Genomic DNA, 11070 nt, shown 5'->3' with positions numbered 1-11070 from the left:
ATTCTTACTTTGCATTTTACTGTTTAACTCAAAAGTAAAATACAATTCACATCATTTAGCATTCACAAATGTATTTTTGTACGGCAAAGACATTAACGCGACAATGACATAGAAATAAATTATTTTTATTTATTAGAATTTTTTGTATTTAAATAAAAATTTACCAAAGACAAATCTGGGTCGGGCATTCAAGTTAACAACAGAATTCAATTCAATTCAACGAAAGCATTAATTTCAAAAAACACCACCGAATGCAGATTTCAAATTTTTCAATTTCTCCTAACCCGAAACCTAACCCAAGCCGGACAACCACTAATTTGTTAACGACGGATTTAAATTCAATTCAATGAAAGCATTAATTTCAAATCAAATCTCTCATTTTTCAAAAAAACTTTTCCGATCTTGCGGGGAAATATTTGAATATTCCATTAAATCGAGGACTAATATAAACAAGAGAGCTGTGCTCAAATATTTGGACACGTCACAAGGTGTCGCTATTTTTTATTCCGACACATAAAAAACGCGAATCTTTGAGGTCCACAGAAATAATTGAAATAAGTAAAAGTAATAGCCTTCTGGCAAAAAAATCAATCTTTAACCACTGAAAATTTCAAAGCAATTGTTCAGTATTCGTAAAGAAAAGCGATTTCATCATGACGAAAGAGAAGAATACTAACATAAACAACAACAAAATATTGAAACGATCGTTATGTACACTGACGTGTCCAAAAACTTAATTCAACAAAAACTTGCGGTGGCACAATGTGGTATTCGAAGATGGTAAATTTTACAAAAATTGATTGATTTCAGAAAAATATTAATTATTTCGATCTAATTTCGGCTTGGGGGTTGAAATTTGAATGTACCAAAAATTTTTCGAACTATGACATTATGTGAACTATATGAACTATGTCAAGTTTTGGGTTTATGAATGACCGAAAATGTAATTTGATAAATTAGATATGAATTAGATATATATTCAAACAAATCTATTCGTACCTGTCTGCTCTAGCGATATGGCAACATCAGATAAAATAATACACCGTAGATTTTCCAAATTCTAAACCCTAACCATTCCAAGCCTGTCGAACTCCTGCGCTATCCTAAAAGCTCCCGTCAAACCCCATTGTACCAGATGGTTGAAATTAGGTGCCCAATTAAGACTTTATAAAGGGGAAGCATAATTTCGTGCAAGGTTATAGAAAATGAAAGGATTCAGGTTGAAAATTCTTAGTTTGCCAAGTCATAAGCAGAAAGCATCAAAGGGCACTATCATATAAGCACAAACACCAAAGCTCGCGACATCCGTGGAGATGACGGGTTCACTAAAACTTACAACTGCGCAACGCTATACAAACAGCAACGCTAATTTATAAGTTGTTGAAAGTGTAAGTTTAAATATCTGGGATGAATTGTAGTTAAATTTGCATAATTAGTAGACGCTGGGATAGAAATTCCCATAATAGAAAACTTGCTTTAATTTGAAGGAAGCTCATCGAACCCCTGTTACTCCAACAAAAAAAAACACAAAAGTCGATTGAACCCTGGTTAAAAACTACTCTTCTAGACTATTGAAAAACTAACAAAACGCTATGGCAACGAAATAAACCCATAAAGTACGAATACAATAAATACTATAAAATGAGGCCCGACTAATTGTATTAATGCAGCCGCAATTGCCCCATTACCAGTAATATAACCCGATTGCTGGCGGACTGCCGCATACTTTGATACTTGTCAAACGATGGGAGAACGCCGAAAAGAAACATAACCCGCGGCTTTTCCGGGAATTGTGCATACGAAACTAACAAAGCTGGAACATTTATTGCATACCAGCTAAAAACTGCACACCTCCCGTGAACTAGCGGGTGGAACCATTGCATTATATGACTTTACGAAATTATATAAATAAAATTGGGCGGAATAATATGGACATCTTGTGAGGATAATTCAAATATTTGCAGTTCTTCCTGACTAGCGGGATTTAACATGATATATCAGTTTATACCTGACAAAATATGAATTGAAAGATTTATAAGATTTCATACTTGCTCTTTACTCTTTACACTATATAGGCTTCCATCTCACTCCGTGAGGCACCAGACTAATAACAATGTCCGTTTGATGCAATGACTCTTTCAAGCAGTGACTTAGAAAACTGAAAATAAATATTTAGTTTCATTATCAAGTTTTGGAGTTACAAATCACAAAAAAATGCTTATTAACAGTAAAGGTAAGCTTATATTAAAAATACATAAACAATATTATTTTAACCACGTGGAAATGCCATTATTGCCGATTTATTCATGGGTTAGTATCAATTAAAAAAGTGTTTTAACAAAGTTGAGTTACGTGAACATTCAACAGTATTGTAGTGATTACCAATTTACAAATTATTTAACACAAAAGTAACAACGACACGATCTAAAATTAAACGCATGGAAATGTCCAACTATCCGCTTCAAAAATATCGCACCCCGGGGTCAATAATGATGGTATTGTTCGCCTAAAATTGGGACCGTAATTTACAAACTGTGATAGAAATCCTACACAGAAGATAGAAATCATAATAAAATTAATTTGTGTTGTGAATGCACTTGTTGTACGTGATTGTGAACTCACAATCATGTCCGAAATATAAAAACTACGATATCCGCCGTGATATTTAATATTTACTAGTGGATAAAAAAGTGCTTTGAATATAGTCTAACAATATTAATTGGATTGTCGGCCGCCAAAACGATCGCAGTGACAAATAATTCACTGAGGCCTTCGATTACGACAAAATTATGAAATAAAAAAGCCACACTGTTCAAGTAAAATCCGAAAAAAAAAGTATTGTCACGGCGATGGTTTCGGCGGCCGACATCCCAATTGATGTCGTTCAAAATGACAATACTGATTATTCGGTGTCCGTTAAAAATATTCGATTAACTCGATTAAAAAATACGATTTTGCCCGCCAGTGATCACGGCGCAAGTAAATAATCATTGAATGGAAATAAAACTTCAACTTCATAACAATAAATTATAAGTAATAGTTTCATATTTCGTGCATTTGATCGGCGCTACATGCAAGCGTATTTTTGTACACATAAACCATTATGACACTACTGACATCTCTCTGAAATTAATTTTCCCGAATTTTTGATGTTTTATTTCCAAATGCGGGTACCCGCTGACTACGGATTAATAGTCGACGTTTAAAATACGACTTGTAAAATATTCACCAACACCATCAGGCAAAGAGAGACGGGCTACAACGTAACCTCCATTGAAAAATCCTGGCTGCACCCCTTGATGCGGCAATATTTAAAATGCGGTATTTATTGGCTTAATTGTGTTCAATGAAACCTGCAGTTGCGACGACTTACGTCTTACGACAATATAAAATCATTACAACTCAAAATTACCGCGTCAATCAGCGGACTTGAAATGAAGAACAATGAAACCAAGTGTAACAACACTGAACCCGCCCCGCCGCAGGCCTGTCACTCTGATTATTTTTAAGGTTTCACCGTTTGAAATATCCCAAGATATAGACAAAATACGAACGATTGTAATTTAAATTATTGCGAAAAAAAATCAATCGATATATTTTGCATTAAATATTTTATATATCGTCACATACCGAGAAAACGTCGTATGCGGCTCCATAGGTAGTTAGTTGCAAAATAGACAAAAGGTACATCGCGTGACAATTTACTGTGTTTCGATTTCAGTTACTATTATGGCATATATTTTAAAGAAATCCTAACATAACATCAAATTTTGTGATTTACAATGTCTAAAAAGCGTTTTCAATCTGCTGCGAGACTGCTAAAACAAAACTTATGGTGATATCTTCCGTTTTATATTTTAATTTTAATATTTTATAATGCCGCAATCAAGAAATTGGGTTGCGGATTCACCTCTTTATCATTTATTTCTTCACCGATTTTTATAATATAGTATTCTAACTTGTTTGTGATTAATGTAAATTAGAAATATTCAGAAGATTTTAAAAACATACCTGCTCTTTAGACTCGATGTATCCACCTCTCTCAGTGATGCATAATCGGACAAATAACTCCGCATGTCTTTTGATGTATAATGATAAACTGTCTTTTCCGCTTTCAAGTTTCAGAAAGCTGAACTTTATGCGAGATAATGATCTGCAAGTAAATTTTGTATAATATTGATTTGAATAAATATAGTTGTTCGAACTAAGTCATTATTAATTTTTAGATTTATAAGTTACGGAAAATGTAATTTGACAGGAGCACAGAGAAGCTATGCTTATACTTTGGATACATAAAATAAAAATATTAATTTTCAGTTCATTGACAAATTATTCAGATTTCCCCCTTATTTACTAACATTACTTTGGAATGATCTGTCAGTTTATAATATTGCAACACATAATATAAATTATATTTATATTCATTCAAAAGCACGTTGAAAATACGGCTATTAAGAAATGTAAATATCAAAAATAAGGCGGAAAAGATAAAATTTAACAAATATTTCTGTTTCTAATTACCTTTACGCCCCTCAAAAAAATTGTCCACGCTCTTGTGAAAAGCTATGCTTATCCTAAAGATACAAGAACGACAACTTGTACTGATATTCATTTACGTTCATTCTATATTATTTGCAGATTTTCAATATTATAAATATTACTTATTCGGAATGATCTGTCAGTGTGCTATGTTGTATCTCATTATCTGAATCTTAACTAGTAAATTATTTATTAGTGTGTTATATTTTACCTTCAAGTTCTCTATAGTCTTTCCTTCCCATCCCAGAGACCTGAAAATATACATCTATAAATAAATTGATGCCATCTATAAATGCCAAAGACATTTTAGACATTATATATATAAATATAAGAACATGACAGATCATGACTAGGGAATAAACGATAGCAAAATAAGGAATATATTCCCAGATTCAAACGCTTATGAACATAAGGCTACTAGCAATATAGATATAGGCTGACTATAGTAGATTTACAATTTGTGGGATCTCATGTATATAGTAACCTTCGAAATTTTAGTTTTCGACACAAATCCCATGGTTAACTAGTACCAAAGGGGGTAAGATACACGATTAATCAAGTCAAGACAAGTTTTTTTTTCCAACCAGTAATAAGTATCACAACCATAAAATACGACACGAACAAAATTTACACCGTTTGTCTTGGGTAAGGGACGTAGCGGTAAAACCAAACTGGTTATCGAGCAGCGACACCAAAGTTCCTAATATCTAATTAAAAAAGTAAGAATTCTAGAATTTTGAAACTACTATATCTTATATTGACGGGGAGTGACGTATATGAAAGAGACCATTCAGTAGAAATTATATAGGAGAGTTTATTATATTAATTAAGCTCTTTTCAATATACATGATTAGGCATAACATGACGTGACCCGCACTAACAATGGGGAAAATAGGACACACATTACTATTTCTCTATTTTTAAATAGACATGAACATGGATGGTATGATAACATAGGACTTTTACCAAGGGGATAAGAACCAAAAAGGAGTTTACACTTGGTTGAATATAATTTATACAGTATCGTTTTTGGAAAATTTAGTTGAAACACGAGTTCTTTAAGGTCTAAGATTAACGGCTATCTTAATTCACATAGTATGACTCACTCTGATAATATCATTATTGGAAATATGGGACGATTCCAGTTTGAACTAGTTGGGAACATCATTGGCATGAATATCAACTGTGAACTACCCGAGCGTACAGGTCACAATGAATCACAGTTACATTTAAAAAATTAGCCTGATTACTTTATATAGTATGTTAGTTAGTGTCAACTACCATTTGTATTCATCAGATTAATGAAAAAGATCAGGACTACGATTTCAAAAATGTCAGACATACTAGTATATATAGGCATCCTATGATAAACAACAAGTTAAACAATAAGCTTTAATATTCGCATGGTTATTAAGTTGGGGTTGTGTTTTAACCGAATTGCACTTAACGAGGCATAGTTCAAACTCTTCCAGTATCTCTGCAGATATACACTGCTGAACTAAAAGTATCACTATGAAAAAAATTCACTGTTTGTCGTAATCACAACGTGACACCCTATTGCGGTGAAACGCTTTTTATTTATGCTGGCCTAATAACCTTTAAATAGACTGACTTTTCAAGATAGTAATTGGCCTTTTGGTTTGGACGATTAAACGAAACGACAGCAGATGGGACAACACAGCAGTTAGCCCCTGCGCTGTATTGACTATGTTATTATTCACCTGATATTGCTACAGTTAATTCTTAGGACAGAATATTTAATTCCGCGATTCTACGTAATGAGCATGGTTTGGTTTAACAGATTTTGCCATAAACAATTATGAGCGCGCATTGGTGGCCAAACTGACAAAAATAAGACCAATTTAATGCATTCCTGTATCTCGACTATTGGGCGGGAACGAAAAAAAGCTTAATTTTTATTTCTAAAACATGGCCCTAGCCTTATTCACTCGGCCGACTCAATAGCCAGAAAAAAACGGTAGTTGTGCGTATCATGTTATTATGAAATTTTGAGATTGTAATTTTTAGAAAATTTCATTTGACACACAAACCAAAACTGAGCTCATACTCAATATATTGAACATAATATTTGTCTGTAGATTTCCCGAAAAAAAATACAATATATCATTTATTTATACTATAGACATCTAAAATGAAAAGATTTCAAATGATTTGGTTACATACTTGCTTTTCAGACTTGATAGGCCTCCATCTCACTCAGTGATGAAAAGCTGGCTCTTGACGAATTTCTTTTGGTACAATGATAAATTGTCCTGTCAACTTTCAAGCAGTGTTTTAAGCTGAAAATCAATATATATGTCATGATTTTGTGCAAGCCAATTCTAAATTTGATTCAAACTAAATTTCGTTGAGCAAACTATGTCATTAGGTAGTTAATTCACACAAATGCTATTTGACAGAGACACTGCAAAGCAAAAAATATACGTTAGTTTCAATAAAATACGTAACGGGTAAATTTAGACGAATAAAATTTATTCAGGATTGCCATTAAATTTCAAATATTATAGATTACCATAGAAATTGCTTTTCATCGACTCTACAGTTACAGGTATTTGTAATCATTCAATTTCATAAATTAAGCTTAATATTTTATAACATATCAGGTGTAGTTTTCAAACTGCACGAGTTGCAAATATTACAATAACGGTAAAATACCCAATGAACTTTTATACCTGTTTCATGGAGTATATGACTAATTACCTCTGATCAGTAACTTGTAGAATTATCACATTGTTCACGGTGGGGATCGCAAACTGGAGATCGCTATCTAGCAGAGAAGCGAGCAACGAATTTCAGGGGTCGCAAAGAGTACATCAATTTGATACAAGGTATTATATTTATAGTACTATTTTGGACTTCTGCTTCAAAACACAATTATTAAAACTTGTGCAAAATCTAAATCTTAAATTTCGATAGAATGCACAGGATAAAATAAGCGGCATAACAATGTTGGCTCGCATCGAACTATTTATCATTTTAAACGTGAACGTGGGTCTTACTTTTTTGGAATTTTGATTCGGAAGACAATTATTTAAACTTGTGAAAATATAAATCTCGAGGGAAAACACACGATCAAATATGTGGCATAACGATGCCGACTTTGATCGCAAGACCCGAGACGCGGTGCGCTCGCATCTAATTGTTTAGCATTCTAAACAAAAACAGTGGTGTACAGGAATAAAATAGGCGAAAAAGTCAAATAAAATGTTTAAATGATATTTACTTGTATTATTCCTCGTTCGTTACTTTGTGTCTTTGAATCTTCAACCTTCAATAGTTTTGCATCTGAAAAAAGTTAAAATATTGATAAATAAACTTTTGCAGAACTGTAGCTAGCATATTCAATGAACAGCGGGGCTGAATCTATCGGATTTTCTGCACAAAGCTCCCGCCACGTTTTAAAATGACATATTAGTAATTATCAATTTGGGGGTAGGAACGATTTATAATAAATTTGAATTTACAGCACAATCTGCATTCCTAACTTAAACTACCAAGATGGCGCACAACCTGAACCCTAACCAGGTACACATACTGTGTTCAGGTTGTGCGCCATCTTGGTACGAATACTATGGGAGCACCCTATACACAATAAAATATGAAAGTGGAAAGGCTACGCGAATCTCTAATAAACCATTGATTTTGCGCTACATTTGCGAAAGTTTTGAAAGTTATGCAATACATTCATGTAAATCTTGTCCTGTTGAATGCAGCTTACCTAGTGACGTAGATTAGTATATTACGTTTAGGTTTCTTAATATGATAAGTCTATGTATTGCCAAATAGCTTTAAAGTTCGATGGAACCCGATGTTAGTGAGTTCGATGCAAAAGAGAATCACCCACCAATCAAGACTTCTGTATTAGGTTAATAATTCCAATTCGTGTAGGCCCGAAAACCTCTAATTTACCACTTATACAATAGAAAAATGAAAGCAATAGAATAGCAATGAAAACAATAGGTATAAAGAACATTTAGCTCACCTGAATATTGTTTCGAACTCGCTGTCATAACCCAACAGTCAGCTTATCCATACATCCTACCAGAATCAAACCTTATCCTACGACGAACATTTGTGACTGCGATGTCGCTTGTGGCTTCCCGCGCACAAATATTTGACGAAAAAAGCTAACTGATTGTTGTAATCAAATAATTTTAACTGATTACTTTGATTACTCCAGATTGCCGTTACGAGCGGATCACGTTTCTAACGCGTGATCTCAAAGTTGCACAATGAAGATGACGGTTGGGATTTGCTTCATACATTTTCTGATCGCACAATACCTAGTTCATAGTATTTTCGGGGGTGTTTATCTCGGTGACCGTACATTTCAACCCACGTACATTTGAACCATGTACATTTGAACCCATGTGTATATCCGCGGGTTCAATCTATATGCGGGTGCTAAAACCCATGGGTTAGGGTTAGTATGGGTTCAGACGACCGTAAAACAAAAAAAAATCCATAAGTGCAATAGCACGCAGGTGCAATTGTCGTGGGTTCAAATGTAATGTAACCGTTCATCTCAGATCTCACATTTTTACATCAGTGACGGGAGCTTAGTACAAAGAATCCAGCATTTCCATTATATTTGTCTTCTCATATTTGTCGAGTAAACGCGCACGTGGATGTCATCAAAAATGTAACCTTCCTTCCACTCAATGAAAGATTAACGGCGTGTTTAGCGTTATATCAATGCATTCTCATTCACAATGTGACGTTGTTTCGATGCCTACCCCTACAGTAAAGGTAATTTCTCCGCCCAAACCAAACGTCAGAGACATAACATCAACAACAGCATTAATCACGGTTCTATGTGAAGTAAATACGGTAATTGACTGCTCAATACAAGTGCATACCGACGACAACGACTGATTCACATATTTGGTGTTATGGTGCTCGTGAAGAGATAGACTGTTATTTACGGAGCCCCACAATAAGAACGTAACAAAAACAATGTGTTACTTACCGATTAATATTAATGAGTGATTTGAAATTACTCTATTTAATAACTCGGATGTATTTGATGCTTCTTAAATTTTATTAATGTCATTTTGAGTAAACGAATAGTTAATGGAGACTCTAGTTCTGTATGAAGCACTTTGAGTCTGTCTCTACAGTAGACTTCTTGGTAAAAAGCGATCATGATACAGGTATGTACGGCCATAAAGAACAAACCTGAAATTTTGTCATCTAGCGTAAGGGTATAGACGTATATTAATGTGTTTAGTATCTATGTCAGTGCACTGCAGTTGACTACGTTCGTGTTGAGTGGCGCATCGCGCTAAGCCTTAGGACTACGCTTGATTTCTAACCTAAGATTATCCCGCTTGGATTCGCAGGTTCAAATCTAGTAGGGGATAATTTAGTACCAGATGATTGCTGGCGGCTTTCTCCCACTATCCCCACCCTAAGCTAGCGCTTCCCAAACTTTTTTTGCCACGGAATATTAATACTTTTTATGATGTAATTTCAGTTTTTTCTCTATTTTCGCTTGAGGCACATAATATGCAGCACCTACGCCAAATGGATTTTTCGAACCGTCAGTAAATACTTAGTACATAGTCTCGATATCTTTCGTGTGTATGGTCAAGAAATGACGTTTGAAGTATTGTTGGTGAACATGTTGTACCATAAATCGTTAACGCTGTATCAATTTGCGGTGGCTTCATTATCCAGGGAGGAATCTTGAAATTACCATCTTTTGCAACAGAGAAGTCGGTAAAAAAGCTGTTGGTTGTTTTCATAATAAACGTTGCAAATGACCAGGAAAATATTCTTCCTACGACTGTTTGAATAATTGTGCTGTAATTTCGCTGTCATGAGGAATCATTCTGCATTTGTAATGTAGACATTTTCTATAATGTATAATGTGTAAAGCCATTTCGTTACACTGGGATTGTAACGCTATAATAGGAGTACTTTTTAATACAACCAAACATTGTGATTGGATGTATAATATGTAAAGGCATTTCGTTACACTGGGATTGTAACGCTATAATAGGAGTACTTTTTAATGCAACCAAACACTGTGATTGGATTACAGCCAGTTTCCGCAATATAGTCGTTGTTCTTATTGTTCCTGTTCTTGTTCTTTGACACGTTTTTAAAAAGTCGCTTTTCTCTTTGATTACTGGACCAATTGCTTTTAAATTTTCAGTAGTTAAAGATTTTTTTCTAGAAGGCTATAACTTTTATTAATTTCAAATATTCCTGTGAGCTTTATGATATTCGTTTTTATTTTGAGCTATGACGTCATCAGAATTTGCCAGCATGTGGCGATTCCGCAAACATATATCGATCACTTGATCAACGAACAGGTTCCGTGGTCAAGCCTGCTGGTAAGTTACCGTACCGTACCACAGTGAATTTCAGCGTAACGTGTCTATATATTTGAGCATAGCTCTCTTGTTTATTTATCCTGACTGTTGATTGTAATAAATTTGAAGGTAATTTTTGAAGTGTAACAAGTGCAGAAAACAAATTAACTTTTACTTTGCATACAACCGC

At 34.2% G+C, this 11070-nt stretch overlaps 1 long non-coding RNA gene across 2 annotated transcripts; it reads right to left on the bottom strand.

The window, feature by feature from the left end:
• Window positions 1-2027: 2027 nt before the first annotated feature.
• On the bottom strand, window positions 2028-8642 carry LOC144411780 (uncharacterized). Of its 2 annotated transcripts, XR_013468891.1 has the most exons (6): window positions 8543-8642; window positions 7784-7845; window positions 6724-6839; window positions 4751-4790; window positions 4012-4153; window positions 2028-2158 (listed from the first exon to the last, which is right to left on the bottom strand). It is a non-coding gene; the product is annotated as an uncharacterized LOC144411780 (long non-coding RNA). The 2 variants fall into 2 exon arrangements; XR_013468890.1 differs by lacking the exon at window positions 8543-8642 and having other exon boundaries at window positions 7784-7857.
• Window positions 8643-11070: the final 2428 nt, after the last annotated feature.

This window comes from Styela clava, chromosome 15, assembly GCF_964204865.1.
Source record: "Styela clava chromosome 15, kaStyClav1.hap1.2, whole genome shotgun sequence".
Lineage (NCBI taxonomy): Eukaryota > Metazoa > Chordata > Ascidiacea > Stolidobranchia > Styelidae > Styela > Styela clava.
Note: the sequence above shows the minus strand (reverse complement) of the source record. Positions and strands in the feature narration are given on the sequence as shown.